Source organism: Notamacropus eugenii, chromosome 4 (genome assembly GCF_028372415.1).
Source record: "Notamacropus eugenii isolate mMacEug1 chromosome 4, mMacEug1.pri_v2, whole genome shotgun sequence".
Classification (NCBI taxonomy): Eukaryota; Metazoa; Chordata; class Mammalia; order Diprotodontia; family Macropodidae; genus Notamacropus; species Notamacropus eugenii.
This window is the reverse complement of record NC_092875.1, coordinates 392,171,880-392,199,323: the sequence shown is the minus strand read 5'-3', so window position 1 is coordinate 392,199,323 and position 27,444 is coordinate 392,171,880. Positions and strand designations below refer to the sequence as shown.

General features: G+C 36.4%; 1 pseudogene; it reads left to right on the top strand.

Annotated features, from left to right (window-relative positions):
• Positions 1-17,251: 17,251 nt before the first annotated feature.
• LOC140498577 (spermidine synthase pseudogene) lies at positions 17,252-18,110 on the top strand (annotated as a pseudogene).
• Positions 18,111-27,444: the final 9,334 nt, after the last annotated feature.

Here is a 27,444-nt window from a genome sequence, read left to right as displayed (position 1 = left end):
TAAGAGGTCATGAAACATGATATTCTGAAAGGCAAAAGAGTGGGACTACAAGGGAGAATCACTTAGCTGGGAAAATCAGGTCATAGAAAATAAAATATTCAACAAAATAGAAAAATTCCAAGCCTTCATAAAGACAAGACCAGAACAAAACCAAAATTTTCACTTCCAGTATCAAGACTCAAAAGAATCTTAAACAAGTGAAAAAGGAAAAGAATACAGAAGTAATTCCATAGAGCTAAACTGTTTACATCCCTGTATAGGAAGATAATAAATGTATGTCTTAAAAAGTGTATTGCTAACAGTACAAATTGAAGGAATATACATAGAGAGCATGGGTGTAAGGGTGGTTTTGAGGAAATGACATAAAAAATAAGGGATGAGAAAGAGGAGTAAAATTGGTGCAGAAAGAAGGGAAAGGTAAAATGCAATAAATTATCTCATTATATTGGAGGGGAAGATGGAAAGGACAATGATAGATATGGCTTGAACCTTACTTTCATCAGTGTTGACTCACAGAGGGAATAATACACACAGTCAAATGAATATGGATATCTATATTATCTGCCAGGGAAGCAGGAGGGTACAAGATTAAATAAAAGGGGGTAGATGGGTGAAGACTGACAGAGGGGAGTTAAGATCAGGGGAGGTGATGGACAGAATCAAAACCTTGGTGATATGAAAAAGAATGAAAGTAGAGAGACGACAAACAAAAGGAAGAATAGGATGAAGGGAAATACTCAGGTAGTAACCACATTGGTGAATGGAAATGGGATGAACTCTCCCATAAAAATCAAGTGGATAGCACAGTGAATCAATAACCAGTATCCTACAATATGTTGCTAACAAGAAACATACTTGAAGCAGAGAGTCACAAAGAAAGTAAGTAAAACCTGGAAAGACATGTACAAACTGATGCAAAGTGAAATGAACAGACCAGGAAAACGCTGTGCACAATATCAGCAACATCACATAATGATCAACTATGAATCACTCAGGTTTCCTCAGCAACACAATTATCCAAGACAGCTACAAAAGACTCATCACAGAAAATGCTATTCATTATTCAGATAAGGAACTGATGGACTCTGAATGCTGATCTAAGCATATTTTTCACTTTATTCTTTCTCTTATTTTTTCTTTTTTACATTTCCTTTTTCTTCTTCCACAACCATAATCAATATAGAAATATATTCACATGATAGTATATATAACCATATAAAACGGCCTACCATTTTTTCAGAAGAGGGGAAGGGAAAGAGGGAGGGAGAAAAATTCATAACTAAAAATCTTTTGTAAAATGAATTCGAAAAAGTTTCTTCATTTGTAATTGAGGGAAAAAATAAAATACTATTTCAAAGAAAAATGAAAGGAAATAAAAAAAAACAAAACAGAACAGCACACAGTAAGTGCTTCTTCTGCCCCATCTTTAACCTCAATGTTCATCCTTTCCTTTGTTCAAGTGTACCAGAGGGAATGACCTGCTGGAGCAGACAAAACTCAGACAGAAGAAAACTGCAGCATGCATTGCCTTAGAGCTGCAAAATATTGCTTACAATTCTATTGCACATTGGGATTTAGAAAACACTTTTCCCACCAAAATTTTGTTACATATGCAGTGCAAACATGAGTGACTAATTTTATAGAAGAGGAAACTGAAATTTACAAAAGCCTGAATAGATTACAGAATTCTAAATATCCCTAACTTTGCTGCTGTTCTTACTCTGACTTTGAGCATTTCTTCTCTTACAACTACTTCTGCTCATCCTTAATCTTCATGTTTAATCATGCAGTCTCTGTGTGCTTTAGTTTCTTCACTTAAAAAATTATAATAATAATAGCATTTATCATAGGGTTGTTATAAAGATAAAATGATAGAATATATGTAAAAGGTTTTGTGAACATTCAAGCACTGTATAAGTGCTGGCTATTACGAACATCATTATTATGATCATCTTTTTATCTAGGACTTTTTCATCATTTAATTCTTTGTTTATGCTATGGGTTGTGTATCTGGGGTAAATAGCCAGAAAGACAATAATATGAAAGTGAAAGGAAGAGATACCAGAACAGCACAAGGCTATTACTGAGGAACTACACATATACACATATATTCACAAGGCAAACCATTTATTCCTGATAATTAGGTATTAAGATCTGTTTTTATTTTCATGTTAAATATTTAAGATTCCTTGTTACTAGAGAATGGGGTGGGTAGAATGGAATAAGACTTCTTTCCGGAAGATGAAATATATTTAAAGGAATCTCCCTATCAAAGAAAAAAAGACTCCAAAACATCTTGAAAACATGTTAGAATCCTGAAGGACCTTCCAGCTCCCTGATATTTTATAGAAACAAACATAACACAAAGGCAAAACTAGAACAAAATTTCTTAGTTCCCAGTCAAGTGGGGATTCAGTCATGTTTTCAAATTTTGTCCTTCAGGTAGGTGGTCTTATGAACACTGATTCTTCCACAGACAACGGAAGGATTAGCCTTTCTAGACATTTTCTTTATTCTAAGTTCACTCATATGGCTAGGCTCATTCTTAGGGAAAGTATGTGCAACTTGGGTGAAAAAAAAAAAAAACAACAAAACTTCCAGGGAAAGAAAAGTTCGTTGGGTTAGGAAAGTCAAGACTTCCTCAGTACAGCAAAGTCCTCCACCAGATTCTGTCTCCATACCTTTCCTTCCCCTGTTGATTTGCTTCAGACTCCTTAGTATGAAGAAACATTTTCTACCCAGAGCAGACAATGAGTGACTCCTGCCCCATGACAGGGCAGCTTACAGTATTGGACTTGTAAATTTTAACTCAAATCTTCCGTCTTGTCCTGAAGAGAAAATCTGATTAGAAAAGAAAATCAAAGTTTTAAGAGAAAAGAAAGGGCCCTAGGACCAGGGAAATGAAACAATCCTTGAGACAATATGATCTTCCAGAATGGATAGAAACACTTTTTTTTAACTTCCTCAATCTTACTTTTACTAACAGCCTTTTTCTGTGATCATTCCCCATCTGACACCCACTTCTTCTCATGTGTCAATTATGGATAAGGTCACTTCCCTGATTATTGCTGATCCCTGGATCACAAGAGGCTGGGACACTTCCTCTTAGTGAACACAACTGCTTGCCAAGAGAAGACTGCATCACTGAGCCAGGACTGGTGATCATGGCAAAAGCCTTCACATAGCTCCAAATCCACCAGAGAGAACCTCTGCTGAAAAATATAGACATAATTAAATTGTTCCTCTTTCGCCTAAATCACAATCCCAACATTTGCTGGCCTCACTTCAGTCCCTCCCACCAATAGGTCCCAGCCTGTTTTCTTCCTTTGTTGCTATTCTAATAGTACTTTAATTTCCTCTGTAAGTGCAAAATTCTGCCATTGGGCTATTCTCTACTTTGGGGCAAAAGACATAGGTATCCATCTGCCATTAAGTTCAAGAATTTCTTGTTCTTCTCTTGGATTCACTTCCAAAAAAAATGAGGTCCATGACTTACATTTCAGTCTCCCTTTGTTATAATAATATCATTAATTGCTATTCTGTTATGAAAACCCAAAACAATATGCTTAACTTCTTTGACTCACCAAGTTTGATTTCTCTGTTCTTGGCAAGCCTGAATGATCTTAATTAATGATGCAATTTTTCTTTTTGCATTTTTCCTCTGTTTATTAAATATGTCAAGTTGCATCCACTTTACCTCTCTATAATCTACAACATTCTATGCTGGCCAATTTGAATTTTACAGTGATAGCAAAACAATTCAGAGTAAAGAATGGCGCTGTAAATTGCACAGTGCTTTGGGGAGAAATCATGATTGATAGGAAGAAAATTTATTGTTCACCAATGTGTAATTTATGAGTGGCCCATGTGCAATTTTCTCCATTATCTTGGCAGGCGAAACTGTAATAGGTCTGCAATTAGTAATATTAGTGGGATATACTTTTCCAAAACCACAGGCATTTTATATTTGTACAGAAATAAGTTTGGTAATTTTAGTGAGGAAGTTTAGTAATTATAGAATCCAACATGTTCAGGTTTCATGCAAATAAGCAATCACTATTTAGAGAACAGTTTTCAAAGTGGTAGATTGTCATCTGTTTCTGGAGGACTGTAATAATAGTGATGAGGAAATTACAATTCAAAAAAGCATCTCATTCAAATTACTTTTGGGTATGTTTTCAAGAAGAAGACTCACAACCTGGCTAAGGGCTGTTCTTCTTCCATCATCTGTATTTGATCGTCCTCTGACATAGATTTGAAAGAGCCACATTTCCCAGTTAGGACAGCCTCCTGGTTTACCAGTTATTGTATGAATTCTGGAAGACAAGTCATGCCCTTTTCAAATACAACAAATAGAAAGAGCTGCTGTAAGCTCATTAGTTATGCACTTCAGCAGTAATGGTGAAATGATGCTACGATGAAAGAAAGGTTGCATAAGCAAAACAAAATACTGTCAATCTTGTTTTGAGGCAGCTGCTACCTTTCTTGCTTTACTAGTTGCATGTCCAGTGGTCTCAGATGAAGTTTCCTTTGGGACAAGTCCTTCTATCTTTTAGTTCTTAACAGATTTATTTGTCCTGCTTGATCTAAATAAAATAAAAGAAGCTGTTTGAATTAACTAAAATAAAACCAACCAAAGCAAAATGTTTTCTACTTAATAGCAATCCTCGATGACCACCAAACATTGGTACAAAAAAGGATTAAAAAAAGGACTTTGTACTATGAAGCAGAAATCATCAAAACTACTTAGCATTGGCTAAGAAATAGGGTAATGGATAAGTGGAATATGTTGGATACACAAGGTAGTCAATGGCTATAGTAATCTGCTATTTGATAAACCCAAAGACTCCAATTTCTGTGATTAGAACTCACTATTTGACAAAAACTGCAGAGAAAACTGGAAAATAGTATGGCAAAAACTAGGCATAGATGAACATCTTACACCATATACCAATATAAGGTCAAAATGGGTAGATGCTTTAGACACATGATACCATAAGCAAATTGGGAGAACAAGGAATAGTTTACCTGTCAGATCTTTGTGGAAGGGAAGAATTTATGACCAAACAAGTGATAGAGCACATTATGAAATGTAGAATGGATTATTTTGATTCCATTAAATTAAAAATAATTATACAAAGTCAATGCAACCAAGATTAGAAGGAAAGAAGAAAGCTGAGAGACATTTTTTGCAGCCAGTATCTCTGATAAACATTTAATTCCTAAAATATAGAGAGAACTGAATTAAATTTTTAAAAATATAAGTCATTCCCCAATTGATAAATGGTCACAGGATATAAACAGACAGTTTTCAGATGAACAAAGGGAAGCCATCTATAGTGATATGAGGAAATGCTCTAAATCACTATTGATCAGAGAAATGTAAATTAAAACAGCTCTTAGGTACCATATTACACCCATCAGATTGGTTAATATGACAAAACAGGAAATTAATAAATGCTGGAGAAGATGGGGGAAAATTGGAACACTAATGCATTGTTGGAGGAGTTGTGAACTAATCCAACCATTCTGGAGAACAATTTGGAACTATGCCCAAATGGCTATAAAACTGTGCATACCCTTTGATCCAAAAATACCACTGCTAGGTCAGTATCACAAAGATATGATAAAATAGGGAATAGGACCTTCATGTACAAAAATATTTATGGCAACTCTTTTTGTAGTGACCAAAGAGTTAGAAATTGAAGGGATGTCCATCAATTGGGGAATGGCTAAACAATTTTTGGTAAATGAATTTAATGGAATACTATTGTGTTATAAAAGATGATGAGCAGACAGACTTCTGAAAAACCTGGATAGTCTTGAACGAACAGATGCTGAATGAAGTGAGCAGAATCGGGAGAATATTGTACACAGCAACAGCAACATTATGTGATGACCAACTTTGACAGACTTAGCAATGTAATGATCTAAGACAATTCCAAAAGATTCATGATAAAAAATGCTATCTACATCCAGAACTGTGAATGTAGATAGAACTATGTATTCTGAATGCAGATGGAAACATACTATTTTTGCTTTTTTTTCTCTCATGATTTTTTTCCCTTTTGCTCTGATTCTTCTTTCACAACATGACTAATATGGAAATATATTTAATATGATTGTGCATGTATAGCCTATGTGAAATTGATTGTCATCTTGGAGAAGGGGAAAGGGAGGGAGGAAATACTTAGAACTCAAAATCTTATAAAAGTGAATGATAAAAACTAAAAATAAATAAATTAATTGAAAAACAACAATCAATTCAGAATCAAAAGAAGTTTCTCTACTGAAGGAATAATGTGCACAAATAGATATCCATGTACTAAGTCTCTGGGACAACTGGTATGAGATTGAATAACCTGTGGGAAAAACCTCTATATATTGACTTTTGACGTACTTAAGAATGTTAAGTGTGAGAGATGATCTCTGAGGATCTCTGAGGAGTGAAGCCTCCTCAAAGAGTAATTGTTTCCTTGTCCTGTTGAAACATTTGCAGCAGGTTGATCTTGCAAAAAAATATTTTCAACACATTCTGTACTTTCCCAGACTTCTCCCCTCCTTGTTTTTAGGCATGTAACACAGAGGAATAACACCTCCCCCCCTTTATTTATTTTTTTTTCTCTAAAACTGTTTACTCTTGCTTTCCCCTCTCTCCTTGTCCCCAGGCAAGTTTGTGAAACTCTCTTTGTTCTCTATTGCTGGAATAGATCACTGAGAATAGATTGTACCCTCAGGGCTTGCACCAATGAGCCCTGAGAAAGGGAAATAGGGAGGAGGGGGATTGGTTAGGACCTATATAATCTGCTGAGCTGGACATACCTCTGCTCTCTTTGGTCAGTGCCATCTTTTGGATGCTCGGAGGGAGCCCATTCTTGAGAAAGTCAATAAACAAACTATTCTTTCACTAACATCTCTGAGTCTCTGATTCATTGATAAGGGTCTCTATCCCACACGTTAAGCATCTGTGTTGTTAATGTATTTTTAATGGAATGGGCAAGCAAGCTGGAGAGCCTGAGGTGGTAGAAGAACAAGGATGTTCGTTTAACTTAGAAGAAGAAGACAAAAGCTGGTGAAAAAAAATGTGCATACAACCTTTGTACAGACCCAGCCTAATTGCCAGGGCTACAACTGCCAGGAGAGTGCATGGGGGGGAAAACGTCAGAAAGTCTCAGTTGGAAAATGAAACAGTATTAGAGGGAGAATCTTCTCAGGCAGAAGCACATCTAACACTAAGTAGAAAACAGGAGAACCAAGGTGGGGGCAACACAGTATTTAGGGAGATAATTGAAGATTTTACTCAGCAGGATGTCACAGATATTTTGAGTCGGTTCTGAACGAATGAATGAATCCCCAAAATGGGAGAATTGTTGATATCTTGGATGGTGAGCATCAGTGAAGAAGATAAATTTCCTTGAGAGCTAAGAGTCAATAACTATCAGAATTCAAAGTCATAGAATGACATGAAAAGATTGTTTACTGCTCTATTGAGAGCAGGGGCAGATTTTGAAAGAATAGATGGAATTCCAACTAATGAACTATACGAAATGTACCAAGAAAAAGGAATTGATATTAGACTGAGCAGGGAAATAAGAACTGCCCCTACAGATCCTCTTGAAACATTGTATCCAAGTTTGTCACACCTGCAGGGAGAGTAGGAAATTGACGAGGCCCCAACTCAGATTAAAGAAAGTATACCTCTAGCCACAATGATTACCCCAAAACTGCATATCAGAAAGCAGTAAACAGTGAATGAGGCTATGCTAGGGGGTTCATGGACTCCAGAAGCATGTCTGACCCTATATCTACCCTGCTTGTGGTTACTGTCTCCTTGTTTCTTTTTGGCTTTCTGTCTGTTCACATTGTTTGTCAGATGTTTTCAGCAGGCGCAATACCCTCCATCTACAGATGCCTGATCACTTAAGCCAGATGTCACCCCCTGTGTGATGTGATGTGTCACCCCTGAATATGGCATGGACCATGCTCCAGATACTAGCTAAGAACTGAGCTCTTGGGGCAGGGAGAGCTTTACTTCTAATTTCAGCAGGAAATAACTATGGAAGAAGAGGCCTTTACCCTATACTGCAAGATTTAAACCTGTTCATTCAAGGGGAGAGTGATGAGATGCTTGTCCTCAAGCCCCACCCTACGATATTGTTTTATGTGTTTATTTTGTGTGATAGCTGTTATATTGTTGCAAAGTTCTGATGACGCCAGTTGCCCCAATGACCTTTGTGATGGATAAAAAAAATCTTGGAGCCACATGCATTGTTAATGCATTTTTAATCGAATTAATGTATTTTTAATGGAATGAGATCTTTTCCTTCTGTTAATAGGTCTGTGTGACCTGTTAAGTCACATGGAAGCTTAATTCACTTGAGTTTGAGCCACATGAAGCCTGTGGTGGGAGAAGCTTGCTGATGGATGGAGCAGGAAGGGTGGAACAGGAAGAGGCAGAGCTGGAGCAGAGCTGAGAGGAAGTTGGTTAAACTAGTCAGAGCTGGGAAGGACAGAGAAAGCAGGCAACTGGGACAGCAACTAGCATGAGTGGGAGAATTTGTGATTTGTTTAGTGGAGCTCGTTTGTTAGAAGCCTAACAGAGGGAAGGCTTGGGGTGGTATTGCCCCTGCATTGTTATTGTGTATAGATTTCTTTGTTGCTATGATGGATTTGGTTTTCTGTTGCTGGGATTTAGCTTTCTGGTGTTTGAATAAATGTTTTGGTTCTGTCTTCCATGTGGAGAGTCTGTTATATATTTTGCGATTCAGAACTGTGCCAGCATATTCATGGTCACCATAAGTGCTGTGAATATTGCACTGGTGCTATATTATTTGCTATACTAATGATAATATTAATTATTATTCCAGTTAATCTGAAAGAAATTGACATAGTAGCTTCAGGTACAATATAAATTGTGTAGAGTATTGATAAGACTGGCCCTGAAACTACAGTTTGAGAGTAATGAGATACAGGAGACTAATGGAATTGAGTTCTTGATGGAGTAAGTTCAAATTAAAGAGGGATAATGTCCATAAAAAAAGAGAAAGAAAAAGAGTTTGAGCAACTGAGAACTTACCTAGTTCCAACTCATGTAATAACAGATTTTACTCAAAATGTTTATCCTATTCTAGAACTTTTTCTACAGTATGTACTTAAATGATTAGTTCTTGGTATTAACACTAATAGAATTCTTCTAAACTAAAAAATGCTTCTTTTACTTGTTGATCAAAGCTCAACATTTCCCATTCAGACACAGGGATTCTCCATGGGATAATGAAAACAACCTTGGATTTGACATCAGAAGCCCTGGTTTCAAAATTCTAGTGCTATTACTTACTTCTAGTAAGACTTGGAAACCATTCAAGTCTGGGATACAGTTTTCTAATCTACAAAACAAGTCTTTTGTGTCATATGACTTTTAAGGTCTAGTACTAAGTCTCATGAGTCTAAAAATATAACACAATTTAACAAAAAAATTATATAGCTCTAAGCATATGCAAATCATTTTCTATTCTTGCTAGGTTAATGAATATAAAAAGACAAGATGGAAAGATGAAGATGATAAGCAGCTAGATGGCATAGTACATACAATGCTGTGCTTGAAATCAGAATGAACCACAAATCATTCCTCAGATACTTAGTAGCTGTGTGACCCTGGGCAACTCACTCTACGTTTCTTTGCTTCAGTTTCCTCATATGTAAAATGGGGATGATAATAACATCTACCTTGTGGGATTATTGTCGTCATTAAATGAGATAATATTTGTACATGCTTAGTACAATGGTGGGTGACTTAGTAGACACAATGTAAATGCTAGAATGCTAGGTATTATTATCATAATGATTACTTATTAAGCATTTTCTATGCACCAGACATTGGGCTAAACACTTTATAAATGGGTCAAAATCAATTTTCAATAGAAGTGTACTATATTGACTAGACAGTATTGAACTAGAGTCAAGAAGACAGGTACAAATCTTCCCTCTGATGCTAGCTATATGATTGTGGATGTCATTTAATTGCAATGTAACTCCTTAATTCTTATCTAGTAAATAAAGATCTAATTATCAATCTGTGCTGCTGGTGTGACTCAATGTTGTACTCCCTGTATTTAGCAAATCACAAAACATTGTATGTTCGTTCATATCAGCTCAAATGGAAGTATCTAGTGGAGAATTGGGCTATGCTCATGTATCGCTAAGGCAATCTTCACAGCACTGGTGGTGACTGTGAATATGCCAGTGTAGTTTCCAATCACAAAATATAAAAGACTCTCCATATAGAAGGCAGAAAAAAGCCCCATTTATTTAGACAGCAGAAAGTCAAATCCCAGAAACAGGAAACAATCAAGAAGCTAGTAAACATGATAACTGCAGCCGGCAAAGTCATTCCCAATTCCTCTCCCTCAGTCAAGGTCTTCTCACAAGTAAACACCCACAAGCCTGAGCCTTGCTTCATCTGCCTGCTTTTGTCCTCTCCCCTCTGCCCCACCTCACTTACTTCCTGCTGGCTCTGCTCCACCCTTCCTGTTCTGACTGTTCAGCAGTCTCCTCCCACCACATGTGACTTAGGCTTCCAAGTGGTTTAATGGGCCTATTAATGAATAAGAAAGATGTCCCAGTTCAAATTATCATTACAGCTCATTGTTTCATTCTGTTCAACAATTTCATTTATGATTAGAATGAAAGCTTGGATGCCAAGCTTATCAAGACTGTTAATATAAAATTAATAACTGAATTAAGATCCAAAAGGAATTAGACTGGTTGGTATGATGTTGACAAGGTAACATTAACAAGGTATAAATGTAAAAATATTATTTGAAAAATTTTCATTTTTCTTTAAAATTATTACTAGTTTACAAAGACATGTTTATAAAGTCATTTCTTAAAAAAGAGAAATGAAGAGTACAGTAAACTCAATGTTAGTGAGTAGTGTACTGGGGCTAACCCAAAAAGCTAAAGGAATCTTAGTGTACATTAATATAATATAGTATTTTAACTGTATTGCTATAATACCCAAAGCCAAAAGGGTATTCTCCTGCTATGCCCTGCTCAGACCATATCTAGGAAATATGCTGTGTAGTTCAAGGAACATATTTTAGGGGGGAAAAAGACACACGCTTTTTCCAATATTATATTTATTCTGATGATACAAACAAATTGCTGCCTCTGGTCACTGCCCAGGGATTTCCACAGTGCTTTGAATGTTATAGGGGCCCACTAAATAATTCTTGAATGGCACTGAACTGAATCGAACAGTCCTGTATTTCTGTGTCAGGAAGAGTTGTATAACTAAAGGTAACCTGAGTAGAAATGATCCCTACAACTGAATAGGAGCTATCAACAACAGCCAGCAGACAGAAGGAAGATTTAAAGAAGTGTGGGCCCTCAGTCTGGAATCAGTTTTTACTTACACTCTTCAGGGAAGGAAATGATTTTAGGCAACATATATAAAGCAGTATTAATAAATGGTGCCAGTGGCACAATGCCCAGTACTGTGGGTGATTTTGAAATGGGTTACGTTACTATTAGAAGGCAGAGCCTGCTACAGAATCAGAACATTTCATAATTAGTGTGTTGATCCAGAGTCAAGAGGTCAAGGGGAGCTTTTTCATAAATATTATTACAAGTTTCCATTTGACCATAGCTTTAGGGGGCATCTTATGTGCCCATCATGCCTGTGAAGAGCTAAGCTAATTGTCTTTGTACTCCCAGAGACCATATCCCTATCTTCATTCAGGCCATATTTCACCCTCCAATCATCCTGAACCCCAGTCTACTCTGATTTCAGATTTGTAACTTTTGTTTTGAGAACGATAGTATTATCTGAAAAAAGGATATGCCAATGGACTCATATATCCGTGAATTATTTGACAATAAATGCCATCCCTAAACATCACTCACCTTAAATATACGCATGTTTGTAAGTGCACATGCAAATTTACAAAGATGTATATGTGCACTCTATGTGTGTGTGTATTTGCCTGTGTGTACATATATATGTTTATGTGTTTGTATTTGTATATGTGGTACACATATGGCTAGAGGACCCTTATCTCATCAATTCTGATATCCTTCCTATAAATAAAAGAAGTTTCTTCCAAATTGAAGAACTGCTCACAATTCTTTGAAGAGGTTAAGGGAGTTAATGGAGTAGTTTCATTGCATATGCAAAAACTATAAGAAATATTTTATGGACTATTTGGTCTTCATATATTGCACTATAAATGATAAGTATTTGCGAAATTATGACCTTAAAATAATAGTGGTTTATGTACCAACACTGGTTATAGTGAAATTGATAGAGATAGGTCAGAGAATTTCAATTCAATTAATATTTATCTTTTGTTTTCTTATAAATTTTTATTTGTATCTTTTCTTACATAGACAAAATTTTACCTAGAATCCCTCCCCTCCTCCCTTCCAGAGAACTATCCCATAAAACAACCTAATAATTTAATAACAAAAAAGGAAATATGAATAGATATAGATATTCTACATCTATACATTCTCTCATCTCAATTCTTTGGAACCATTCTTCTTTGCAGTTTCCCAACAATCTCCCCCTCCTCACTTTTTTTATACTTCTTTTTAGAAGTTTTATTAATATCTTTTCTTATTTTAATACTCAAATTTCTCTAGTATCCCCATTCTAATATACCATCCCATAAAGTAAATAATATTTTTAAAGACCAAAAGGAGATGAAGAGAAAAAATCAGCAAAACTCATTAATACAATGAAAATGTGCCCACAACTCATGTCTAAGTTACATTTCCATTATTAACATTTTCATCACTTTTGTAAGTCTAGACATTTAGCAAAACTATAAATCAAAGACAGATTTTTGAGATGTAAATGCTTATAATGGAAATTTAACTATTGGCTCTCCCCATCCTATTAGATCTGTCTCCATCCAGAGTCTAAATTTATCAGAACTGTGTTTCTCCCATCTCTGCAAAAGGATGGGGTAGAGGATTTTTTTTCTTATCTCTTCTTTGGAGTTATACTTGTTCTTTTTTTTAAGTGCATTTTTATTGTTATTTTGGCTTTCTACATCATTGATAGTTTTCCACATTATCCCACTCCATCTCCCTTTCTCAGAGAGGCATCTCATTTAACAAAAAATACTGTTTTAAAGATGGGGAAAATCATCGTAAATGATTGCTACATTGAAATGTCTGAAAACATGAATTGTGTAATACTTGGAGCTCTAATCTCCAATACGGTGTGGGGGTGCATGTGAGGAGAATGTTTTCTCATATCTCTTGAACCATGTATCCATGCTTTTTGTGCATGTGTATGTGTGATTTTTCAAAATTAACTGTTGATGGGGGGAAGGTGAGGGGATTCGTTCTGTTTACATTGGTCCTTTTTAGTTTACATCATTGTAGTAATTGTCTATTTTTTTCTTCACTCTCCTTTCTTCAATCTGTATTACTTTAATAACTTTTTTAATATTTAAGGCTTGTATGCATTTAGGATGGCATAAAGTGTTGGTCTAAGTCTAATTTCTGCCAGACTGCTTTGCAGTTTTCCTGACAGCTGTTTTTTCAAATAGGGAGGTTTTTTTTTTATGTTTTCTGATTTATTGAATAATAGGTTATTGAGTAGAGCTTCTAATTTTCCTCTGAGGAGGAGAATTAGAATTTACCTTAGGAGAATTATAAATATTCCATTATCTCCTTCTCTATTTTATAACTGATGCAAATAGTTTTGATGTTTACTGCTTTTATAATATAGTTTGAGCTCTGGAAGGGTCATTTCCCCACCTCTTGCAGATTTTGATCTCCTCCTCTGGGGGGAAGAAATCTGGAAGCCCTTTCAGCATACCATAGCCTATTATTTATTGGTGCCTCTCCTTGAAGTCTCCAAGGGGTATGAAGGTGTTCTTTTCCTGCAGGAACCTACTAAGAAGACCTGCCTGGTTCTGGGAGCCCATCAGGTAAACATGGCAGTCCTGCACGAGTTGGTGGCCCCTATTAGATGCCAGACAATGTCTTAAAGGTTGACATTGGCTGAGAGGTCACTGAATCCCTCTTAAAAGGAGTTGGGAAATGGGAGAAGTGGCTCCCTGCCTCTGACACTCAGAGTTCTGGCCCCCTCCAGAGATGAAAATGAGCCTATTTTGTCCTTCAGCCCTACACATATTCACTTCCCCTATATTGTTATGCCCATCAAGATAAACCATTCCTTCTTGCTTGCTCTGCTTAGGTGATGAAACAAACTGGAGGAAGGGTCCTTTACTACTTTGGGTTGCTGTGCCTCAGGGGTCAAATACAACACTGCATCCTCTGCTTGTGTATGTCAGTAACATGGGGAAGGGCCCTTGAGGAGAAGAGAAAGCAGTTGTCCTGTACTCATATTCATAGTTTAGATATAGCACAGCAACCTCTTCTTGGTGAGTTGGTTTCTAGACTTAAGAAGGCCATTCAATCCAAAGTTTTGATGTGCCTGAGAGATTTCTCTTTGGTAATTTGGATTCCAGACCTAGGAAGCACCCTGTTTGGAGGGAAGATAAAGTAGTCAATAAGTTACTGATATTACATGCAACGAATGGGATGAATGAGGTTCTATGGCTTTCTACCCATGCGGTCTACCCAGCTCCCCACCACAAGATCAACCTTGTCAATTAACATTTATTAAATAGCTACCATGTTCTAGGTATTGAACTAAATTTGGAGTTATACAAATACAGACAAGAAAGATAGTGACAGCATTCAAGGATCTGAAATTTTAATGGGAGAAGACATACTAGAAAAGGAACACAGGGAAAGGTACATCAGAGAGTACAAGGATGGGGTGGGGGAATTTTATTCTGTGGTGTCCAACTAGGCAGATCTGCTAATGGAAAATGTAGGGTTAATCTAATAAGATCTTAATAAGTCTCTTTAAATCCTATAAGTATACAGACACTATAATACACTATAATACAGATACTATAATACCCATGCAAGGTGGAAAAAGATAAAAATAAAGGTAAATACATAAGAAACTATGATACAGAAAAACAAAGTGAGAATTATTTAAATGTTGTAGGTTATAGAGAAAACCAACATCTCCCTATTATGAATATTTTCTTCAAAAACAAAATTGGTAAGTAATAGAGATGGCAAGCAACAAATAACATTAAAAGTAATATCAATGACTATATTTTCACAGGTAGGAAGATATTTTTGGTCATGGTCATGATCCCATAGTCAATTGTATGTGCACAATTAGACCAGCTACTCAACAGAACTAAGATTATAATGTATTATACCCAAGAACAAAGAAAAAATAATAAGGAAAAAAAAAGCATGATTAAAATATTTAAGCAAGCCATTGAAAATTAATGAATAGGAAATAAACATCAATGCCATCAGCAATAACTATAATAAATTTATCCAGAAGTGAATGTGTATAAATTAATTCATACCAAAAGAACTCAAAAAACACTTCAGTCAGCAAACTTTTGATTTTCTTGCCAAATAAAGAGGGGTGGTTGCCAATGCCAAAACTGGATATAAACTCATATGAAAAATTTTCCAAAGAAGTATGATTAATGATTATGAACAGCAACATCTCATAGAGCAAAAAGAAGCCTCAGAGGGTAAAATCAGTCAAAATAAATCTCATCAACATATGTAAACAAACTAAATTATCCCAAGGACATTCAAAGGTAAGAAAGAAAAGAAGACACCAGAAGAAAAATGGAAAAGATTTGCAAAAATTGTTATAGCACAGTATTGTGGCCTTAAAGGATCATAGAAGGAGTACATTTAATCTATAAAATATCAGTCTCTGAGGGTTTATAAAGATTATAAAATATTACTGAAGAGAGCCAATATGAGAAAAATAACCAGAATGTATTGGGTATACAGTGATAATACAATGGTGAGAAAACTAAGTGATTGATTTTAAGTCATATATAAAGGAGGGAAAAAAAAAAAAGAAAAAAAAGCACTGAAAATCCTGAAATACATTAACACTAAAAGGTTGGTCAGGAGAACTTAAAAACAAGAGACATATGGGCCTATTTTCTCATTTATAAAAGGACTCTATTATTCAAGGCCTACTTGGTAAAGGTATTAGTGAGAAACAAGTAACCGTTTGTAAATAACATTCAATAATGTTCCACATCTTATTCATGTCTCTATTGCCAGGAAAGTCATAGATAGTACAAGATCCTGTTGTGCTTATTATTTATTGGCTATGAAAAAGCATTTTATGTGATTGAATAAAATGCCACCTTATAGACTTGTTTACAAGTTGTCCTCCATTGTAATTTCAAGATCATTTAGAATTCCTTATAACATGAAAGAAGAAAAAATAATTTTGATCAATGACCACTATGATTTGAGGCACTAAATAAGGAATAAAACAGGGAGATATATGTTTGCCAAAATATTATAATTGAGGAGGCATACTTCAGAATCCAAGGCAAAGAGGGATTCCTTATGGATGCTGAGATTCTCCAAATTCTTTTATTTATATATGACATGATATTGGTTTTATCAGCCTCATGACATCAGGGAGCTTCCAAGAAGAGATATAAGACCATTCAAAAGTGCTGGCTTGATCAATCACATAGGAAAGACTATATATCACGCAGACTTCAACATGTATGTTAATGGACAATGCATATAGCTTATCTAACAATATGCATATATGGGACAGGCAATAGAATGGACAATTCTCTGAGCCAGAAGTTGAGGAGAGCAATCTCTACTGATTTTGGAAATTTGGAAAATCACAAAGTAGTTTTATTGACTCAAGATTCCATAATATTCTGTAATAGCAAAGACTTATCTTTTCAGCACTTGAGCAAACAACAGCAAAATGGTAACCTGACTATAGAAAGTTACTGTTAAAAATCTGAGCTGATCCAGTCACTCTGGAGAGAAATTTGGAACTATGCCCAGAGTTCCAAAAATGGGCACACCCTTTGACCCAGCAATACTGCTTCTAGGGCTGTATCCCAAAAAGGTCATAAAAATGGGAAAAGGTCCCATATGTACAAAAATATTTATAGCAGCTCTTTTTGTGGCAGCCAAGAACTGGAAATCAGGGGAATGCCCATCTACTAAGGAATGGCTGAACAAGTTGTGGTGTATGAATGTAATGGAATACCATTGGTCTATAAGAAATGACGAACAGATCCTGGCAGGACTCAGGTTAGGCTGTGGCGCAGGCTGGCGAGAGGGCAGATGTAAGGGCATTGCTGGCCCCGTTGTGCTGCAGCCCCCACGGTCTGTGCATCCCTGGGCAGCCATGGAGCTCAGGTACCCTGCCATCTGCAAAGATTGGTTCCAGGAGACGTGCAGCCTGTGGCCTGGCCAGGCCATGTCCCTGCAGGTGGGGGAGCTGCTCCACCACCAGCCCTCCTGCTAACAGGAGATCCTGGTCTTCCGCAGTAAGACTTACTGCAACATCCTGGTGCTGAATGGAATCAGTCATTCAGTGCACAGAAAGGGATGAATTCTCATACCAAGAGATGATTGCCAACCTGCACTTCTGCAGCCATCCAGGTGGTGGTGGGACTGGGGTGTCCTTAGGGAAATGGTGAAACATCCATTCATGGAGTCTGTAGTGCAGTGTGAGATTGACAAGGACGTAATCCAGGTCTCTAAGAAATACTTGTCAGGCTTGACCATGGGCTACCCCAGTCCTAAGTTGACCTTGCACATGAGACATGGATTTAAATTCAGATTGCAGAACCAGGACGCCTTTGCTGTCATCATCACTGACTCCTTGGATCCCCGGGGTTCCGCCAAGAGTTTGTTCCAAGTATCTTATTACCAACTGATGAGGACAAAGCTGAAAGATGATGGGATCCTCTGCTGTCAGGGTGAGTGCCAATTGTTGCATCTGGACCTCAACAAGGAGATGTGTCACTTCTGCAAGTCCCTGTTCCCTATTGTGGAATATGCCTACTACACTACTGTACCCCAGCAGCCAGACTGGCTTCAAACTCTGCAGCCAGACCCCGAGCACTAATTTCCAAGTGGCAGTGCAGCAGCTGACCTAGGAGCAAGAAGAGAAAATGAATCTCAAATACTACAACTTGGACATCCACTGTGGGACGTTCTGGCTGCCTAAGCTTGCACGCAAGGCCCTGAGTGACGTGTGAGGAGACCCGTACACCCACCTTGGCCTCTCCCAGGGACTCCAAGCCACAAACACTTATTCCAGGATGCCCCTCTTCCTGGTTTGAGGGTATCGACTGGCACTCAGCACCCACTCTCATCAGCCATCCCTCCTCTTGACTAAGTGTTATCTAACCCACCATGCCATGCTCTGTTGGGCGGGTGGGGGAAGAGTACAAGATATCTGTCTGTCTCTGCCTCTTTTTGTTTCGGTCAATTAGTGTCTCTTAATATTGATCATCTGTGTACAAAATGATCCTTCTCACCTTCAACAAGCCCCTTAACCAAACACTGTATTTATAACTGAAAATAAATAGAAATGACCAACAGTCAGACTTCAGAAAAACCTGGAAAGACTTGTATGATCTGATGCTGAGTGAAATGAGCAGAATCAGATTATACACAGTTACAGCCATAGCATGTGGGGACTGTTTCTGACAGATTTAGCCCTTCACAGCAATGCAAGGACCTAAAATGTTGCCAAAGGATTCTTGAGGCAAAATGTCATCCACATCTAGAAAAAGAACTATGGAATTGGAATGCAGAATGAAGCACACTATTTTCTCTTGTGTTATGTTTTATTTTTTCTCAGTTTCTCCCATTCATTTTAATCCTTCTATGCAACATGACTAACATGAAAATATGTTTAATAAGAATGTATGTGCAGAACCCATATGAGATTGCATGCCATCCCAAGAAGGGAGGAGGATAATTTAAAGCTTATGGAAGTGCGGGTGAAACTGAAAACAAATCAATTAAATTTTAAAAAAAAGAAAGTTACTATTGAGGCAGGGAAGATCAAAACACATGCAGAAAAGGAGTGAAATAAAAGCAGTAACATACAAAGGCTGAAAAAAAAATCAATGGTTACAAGACCTAAGGAACTACTTGAAGAGCTCAAAGAAGGATTTTCTAAAGCAAATAACAGAGGTAGAGGGAAAATTGTCAGAGAAATGAGAGTGATGAAGGGAATTAATGCAAAGAAATGCTAGGGAAGGTGGCCTAGCCATACCAGATCTTAAATTGTATTATAAAGAAGCAAAAATCAAAATCACTTGGTACTGCTTAAGAAATAGAGGACTAGACTAGTGGAATAGGTTAGGTACACAAGTCAGTGGTCAATGATTATTTCAGTCTACTATTTGATAAACCCAATGATCCCAGCTCTTGGGATATGAACTCATTGTCTGACAAAAAAAAAAGAAAAAAAAGAAAAAAAAAAGAAAAACTCCTGGGAAAACTGGGAAATTATGTGGCAGAAACTGGTCATAGATGAACTCCTGACACTATATACCAGAATAAGTCCAAATGTGTACATGATTATGGAAAATGGGGGAATTTATGACCAAACAAGATATAGAGAACATCATTAAATGCCAAATGGATAATTTTAATTACATTTAAAAAAGAAGCAGAAAAAAGCCTTTGGTGGGAGCAGAAACTGGGAAAGAATTTCTACAACTGGAATCTGTGATAAAGGCTGAATTTCCAAAATATATAGAGAAATGAGTCAAATTTACAAGAATACAGGTCATTCCCCAATTGAAAAATGGTCAGAGAATATGAACAGGCAGTTTTCAGAAGAAGAAATTAAAGCTATCTGTAACCATATGAAAAAAAGGGCTCTAAATCACTATTGATTAGAGAGATGCAAATCAAAACAACTCTGAATTACCACATCACACCTATCAGATTGGCTAAGATGACAAAAAAGGAAATTGATAATTGCTAGAGAAGATGTGAGAGAGTTGAAGCATTAATTCATTGTTCATGGAGTTGTGATCCAACAGTTCTGGAGAATAGTTTGGAACTATGCCCAAATACCTATAAAAATGTATATACCCTTTCACCCAGCAATGCCACTTCTAAGACTGTACACCAAAGAGATTATAAAAATGGGAAAAAAGATTCACATGCACAAATATATATATATATATATATATGTGTGTATATATATATATATATATATATATATATATACACACACACATATATATATATATATATATATATTATATGGTGGCTCTTTTTGTGGTGGCCAATGATCGGAAATCAAAGGGATGCCCATTAATTGGAGAATGTCTAAACAAGTTGTGGTATATGCATGTAATGGAATACTATTGTGCTATAAGAAATGATGAACAGGCAAACTTCAGCAAACCCTGGAAAGACTTATGTGAACCGATGCTAAGTGAAGTGAGCAGAACCAGGAGAACATTATACCCTGTAACAGCCACAGTGTGGGAATACTGATTTTGATATACTAATCCTTCTCAGCAAAACAAGGACCTAAAATATTTCCAAAGGACTCATGATGCAAAATGCCATCTACATACAGAGAAAGAACTATGGAGTTGGAATGCAGAATGAAGCAGAGTACTATCTCTTTTGTTATGTTTTGTTTTCCTCATGGTTTCTCCCATTCATTATAACACTCGTATGTAATATGACTAATGTGAAAATATGTTTAAAGGAATGTATGAATAGAGCTCATATAAGATTGCATGCCATTTGGGGAGGGAAGTGGTAAGGAGTGGGAGAAAATATAAAAGTTATGAAAGTGAATGTTGAAAACTGAAAACAAATATATGTGGGGAAAAAGAAATGAGAGTGATGTAAGATGACTATAAGAAGAGAGTCAACAGTTTGATAAAAGAGTCACAAAATATATTGAAGGAAGTTAAAAAGTAGAACTGTTCAAGTGGAAAAAAAGAGGGACAAACCTCACTATAGGAAAAAAAAATCCTTAAAAAGTAGAATTGGCCAAAAGCTCACTGAATAAAATAATTTCTTATATATAACAATAATCAAGTAGGATCTAATGATTCCATGATACAGTGCTCCAAGGAACTCTAAGAAACAGTAAATCCAAATCAAAGAATGAAAAACATAGCAAAAAATGTGAAAGACTCCTTGGAAAAAAACTAACCTGGAAAACAGACTGAGGCAAGATAATTTAAGAACTATTGAACTACCTGAAAACAAGGATAAAAAAAAGAGAGACTAGACATCATATTTCAAGTTATCAAGGGAAATTTTCCTAATATCCCATAATAAAATTCGAAAGAGTCCTCCCATCACTTTTGAAAGAGATCCCAAAGTGAAAATTCTCAGAATATAGCCAAATCCTAGAACTCCCAGATCAAGGAGAAAATAAAGCAAGCAGCCACAAAAAAAACAAAACAAAACAAAACAAAACAAAAACCAAATCAAATAAGAAGCTATAGTCAGGATAGCACAAGATCTAGTAACTTCTACACTGAAGCACTGGAGGACTTGAGATAAGATATACTGAAAGGTAAAGGAGCTAGGACTACAACTACAAAAAAAACTAAACCATCCAGCAAAGCTGAGTATAATCCTTCAGGGGGAAAGTTGATATTTAACAAAATAGAGGACTTGCAAGCATTCCTGGTGAAAAAAGCTGAATGGAAATTTTGACTTTAAAATACAATAGTCAAGAGAAGAAAAAAAGTAAAAAGGAGAAAGAAATCATATTGAATTCAGTAAGGTCAAACAATTTTTCATTCCTATGTGGTGAGAGACTACTTCTAACTGATAAAAATTATATCATTATCAGTACATGTAGAAGGAGTACACTCTACAGACAGAGGATATGAGAGTGAGTTGATAATGAATAGTTTTAAGTTGATAGGATAGTTTCAAATAGATAAAATTAAAGGGTGAATAAGAGGGATTCACTGAGAGAAGTATGGAGTGGAAGAATGAAGGAAATTGTCTGACATAAAACAGATACAAAAAGAAGTGCTATTATTGTGGAGGGGAAAATGTAGGTTGGTATAAAATTCTTAGACTTCACTATCTTTGGAATTGGTCCAAAGAGAGACATGCACACTCAGTTGGGTACAGAACTTTATCTTACCCAATAGGGAAGTAGGAGGGAAGAGGGATAAGAGAAGGGAGAGGGATGCTAGAAGAGAAGGCAAATTAAGGGAGGCAGTAGTCAGAAGCAAAAAAAAAAAAAAAAACTTTTGAAGAGTGATAGAGTAAAAGGAGAAAAAGAAAAGATAAAAGGGAAAAATAGGAGGGAGGGAAATACAGAGTTAGTAATCATAACAGTGAATGTGAATGGGATGAACTTACCAATTAAATGGAAGCAGATAGCAGATTGGTTTAAAAATAAGAATCTAAACATATGTTGTTTACAAAAAACCCACTTGAAACAGAGAGATATAAAAATAAGTGGTTGAAGCAGGATCTATTATTCTTTATCTGAATTTTTTAAAGCAGCAGTAGCAGTTGTGATCTCACACAAATCAAAAGCAAAAATAGATCTAATTAAGAGAGATAAAAAGAGAAATTTCATTTTGCTATAGGAAAAGAAGAAGGGAGAGAATGATAGGTTTTGGAACTCAACATTTTATTTTTTATTTTTTTTAATTGTTTTTAATTTATTTATTTAAATTTAACATTCATTTTCACAAAATTTTGGGTTCCAAATTTTCTCCCCATTTGTCCCCTCCCCCCACCCCAAAACACCAAGTATTCTAATTGCCACTATCACCAATCTGCCTTCTCTTCTATCATCCCTCCCTTCCCTTGTCCCCATCTTCTCTTTTGTCCTGTAGGGCCAGATAACTTTCTATACCCCATTGCCTGTATTTCTTATTTCCTAGTAGCAAGAACAGTACTCAACAGTTGTTCCTAAAACTTTGAGTTCCAACTTCTCTTCATCCCTCCCTCACCACCCATTCCCTTTGGGAAGGCAAGCAATTCAATATAGGCCATATCTGTGTAGTTTTGCAAATGACTTCCACAATAATCATGTTGCGCAAGACTAACTATATTTCCCTCCATCCTATCCTGCCGCCCATTGCTTCTATTCTCTCTTTTGATCCTGTCCCTCCCCAATTGTTGACTTCAAATTGCTACCTCCTCCCATTGCCCTCCCTTCCATCATCCCTCCCACCCTGCTTATCCCCTTCTCCCCCACTTTCCTGTATTGTAAGATAGGTTTTCATACCAAAATGAATGTGCATTTTATTCCTTCCTTTAGTCGAATGTGACGAGAGTAAGCTTCATGTTTTTTTCACTCACCTCCCCCGTTTTTCCCTCCACTGAAAAGTCTTTTACTTGCCTCTTTTATGAGAGATAATTTGCCCCATTCCATTTTTCCCTTTATCCTCTCAATATATTTCTCTCTCACCCCTTAATTTCATTTTTTTAAGATATTATCCCATCCTATTCAATTCATTCTGTGCTCTTTGTTTCTGTGCGTGTATGTGCATGTGTGTGTGTGTATGTGTGTAATCCCACCAACTACCAAGATACTGAAAAGTTTCAAGAGTTACAAATATTGTCTTTCCATGTAACAATGTAAACATTTCAACTTTAGTAAGTCCCTTATGACTTCTCTTTGCTGTTTACCTTTTCATGTTTCTCTTCATTGTTTTGTTTGAAACTCAAATTTTCTTTTCAGCTCTGGTCTTTTCATCAAGAATGCTTGAAAGGCCTCTGTTTCATTGAAATACCACTTTTTCCCCTGAAGTATTATACTCAGTTTTGCTGGGTAGGTGATTCTTGGTTTTAGTCCTAGTTCCTTTGACTTCTGGAATATCCTATTCCATGCCCTTCAATCCCTTAATGTAGAAGCTGCTAGATCTTGTGTTATCCTGATTGTATTTCCACAATACTTGAATTGTTTCTTTCTAGCTCCTTGCAATATTTTCTCCTTGACCAGGAAACTCTGGAATTTGGCCACAATGTTCCTAGGAGTTTCTCTTTTGGGATCTCTTTCAGGTGGTGATCAGTGGATTCCTTGAATACTTATTTTGCCCTCTGGTTCTAGAATCTCAGAGCAGTTTTCCTTGATAATTTCATGAAAGATGATGTCTAGGCTCTTTTTTGGATCATGGCTTTCAGGCAGTCCCATAATTTTTAAATTGTCTCTCCTGGATCTCTTTTCCAGGTCAGTTGTTTTTCCAATGAGATATTTCACATTATCTTCCATTTTTTCATTCTTTTGGTTTTGTTTTGTGATTTCTTGATTTCTCATCAAGTCATTAGCCTCCATCTGTTCCATTCTAATTTTGAAAGAACTATTTTCTTCAGTGAGCTTTTGAACCTCCTTTTCCATTTGGTTAATTCTGCTTTTGAAAGCATTCTTCTCCTCATTGGCTTTTTGACCCTCTTTTGCCAACTGAGTTAGCCTATTTTTCAAAATGTTATTTTCCTCAGCATTTTTTGGGTCTCCTTTAGCAAGGTGTTGACCTGCTTTTCATGCTTTTCTTGTATCTCTCTCATTTCTCTTCTTAGTTTTTCCTCCCCCTTCCTAACTTGATTTTCAAAATCCTTTTTGAGCTCTTCCATGGCCTGAGCCCCTTGAATATTTAATCTGGATGTTTGGGATACAGAAGCCTTGACTTCTGTGTCTTTCCCTGATGGTGAGCCTTCTTCTTCCTCATCTGAAAGGAAGGGTGGAGATATCTGTTCACCAAGAAAGTAACCTTGTATGGTCTTATTTTTTTTCCCTTTTCTGGGCATTTTCCCAGCCAGTGACTTGACTTCTGAGTGTCCTCTCCACACCCTCTTTGCCTCCAGATCCACCCAGCCAGGGCTTTGGGTCTGAGATTCAAATGCTGCTTCCCAGCCTCAGGGCTTTTGGTGGGGACAGGGCTGCTATTCAGTGTGAGATTAAATTCAGGTGCTCAGGTTGGGGTAGGGCTGCCACATGGGGGCTCACTTCCCTCAGGGGGTTTATGAAGAGACCTTCAACAATAGATTTGAGCTCCTGCCTGCTTTGGGAGTCCCTGTCTGTGCTGCCTCTGCTTCTGCCTCCCAAGGGGGCCTGAGTTATGGAGTCATCCCACTCCCCTCCTGGCAAGCCAAAAATACTCTCTCACTCACCCCCAGTGCCTGTGGGTGGGGGGACCTGTGCGGCTGCTGGAGATTCTGTCCCTGAATCCTGCTCGAATCTGCTCCCCTCGGTGCTGCACGGCCAAGGCAGGGCTGGTCTCTGTTCTGGGTCTGGGGCACGATGGACCTTTGGTGTTTGTTTTTCAGGGCTCTCTGGAACAGAAATCTCCCCTGTTCCATTGCTCTGTGGCTTCTGCTGCTCCAGAATTTGTTGGGAATTCCTCTTTACAGATATTTTATGGGCTATGGGTTCAGAACTAGCCTATGTGTATCTTTCTACTCTGCCATCTTGGCTCCTCCCCCTTCCACCTAGAACTCAACATTTTAAAAAATGTTATAACTTATGCTGCATGTGATTGGGGAAAATGAAATCTTATTTAAGAATAAAATATTGTAGATGAGGTAATATCAAAACAAAATTGTACATGCATCAAATGGTATAACATTAAAATTTTTAAAGGAAACGCTAAATGAGTTACAGGAGGAAACAGACAATAAAGCTATACTAGTGGGGGGTCCTCAACTTTCCCCTCTTAGAGTCAGATAAATTAATGCAAAAATTAAATAATAAAGAGTTTACTGAGTTGAAGAGAATTTTAGAAAAGTTAGTTATGATAGAGCTCTGGAGAAAACAGAATGGGCATAGATAGGAATATACCTTTTTTTCTCAGCAATATATGGCACCTTTACACACAGAATAGTGACCCTCTATTAGGTTGTAAAAGGTCTCACAAACAAATGCAGAAAAGGAGAAATAACATATTCAATAACATATTTAATACAGGGTCATGTATACATATAGATGAAAAATTTATTTGAAACCAAATTCAAAAGCTGCATATGTGATAAGCTCTGATGTCATACAACATGTATATTTAAACTTTAATAAAATCAAATAATTCAGGCTGAAACTGAGCATAAATTCTCCTAGAAGAATGAAGTACAAATGCATACATAATAGCAATAAAAATCCCTATTTTTAATAATCTGTAATACTTACAGAATCAGAATCAGTGACTCTCTAATTAATAAGGACCTTGAAGACTATTTATACCAATTCACTACCTAAAAGGAAGGCCTTGTGTGAAATTATATATATATATATATATATATATATACATATATATATATATATATATATATATATATGTATATATATATATATATATATATATATTCCTAGATTTTTCCTCTTAAAGACATTAATTTTATGAATATAGTTTAGCAAATTTAGATATGTAGTTTGATCTAATCTTATTTTAGAAATTCAACTGAATAATGTCTTATTGACAGTGAATCAGCATCTCTTGGCCAGTATCCATCTACAGAGCCCTGTACTGATTCTTTACTCCTAACATTAGAATTCCTCAAAATAAGAAATACTTTCCCTTACAGGAGATTCTTCATAGCTAATAAGTATTGGAGTTAGAGACTGAACCCAAGTTTTCCTGTCTTCAAAGTCAGTACTCTGTCTGTTTCCTCCATGCTGCCCATATAGTCTGTAGAGATATTAGAAGATTTTATTAGATATATATAGTCATTTCAAATTTTAAATAATTAAAACATTCTACCATGACAGAAGTGGAAGACCAGATGGTTTTCTTGGAAGGCTAATCCATTGAAATGGGTAGTGAAATAAATGTAGCATGCCTCCCATTGCTGCCCCCTTCCCCAATGTAATTTTATCTTAAGTTTCATTAGGAAATTAGGAAATTTATCTTAAGTTGCATACTGTACAGAATGAGCAGTGTTGATACCTGTTGTACCCTACCTTGGTGAATCCACACATTTTGTGTTGTGTTCCCTTTTAGATCTCACATTGTACTAAAGTCATCCATAAGCTGGAGCCCACTCAGAAGAGAGTGATCAAGTCGATAGATTAACTAGAGAGCAAGGCCTATGAGAAGTGATTGGAGGAAACATGAGTGATTCATCTGGAGAAGATACTTATGGAAAATATATTAGCAACTTTCCAGTATTTAAAGGTTGTCATATAAAAAAGGATTAAATTTGTCTTATGTAGCTCTTAAAGGCAAAATGGAGAGGAAAAGGTCACAGTTGCAAAGGGGCATAATAAGACTTTATATGAGGAAAAACTTCTTAAGCATAATTTAACAATAATTTATATTTAATAACATAAATTTAACAATAAACCAAAAATTTAATTGAAATAAAAAACAAGAAAATCAGAACATTTATTTGGTATACACTGTATACAAGGAACTATATTACTTTTAGGGTAAACCAACTCAGGAAACAGTGGATGTCATTTCACTTGAGGTCTACAAACACCCACAGGACAACGGTTTGTCATTTAGATAGAAGTATTTTAAATATGGGCTTGACTCTGAGCTTTTTTTCAATTCTGAGACTCTGTGACTCTAAGAGAAAAAGAGATTATCTTACTGAAGGATTACCACTTGAATATTAAAAAAATTAGTT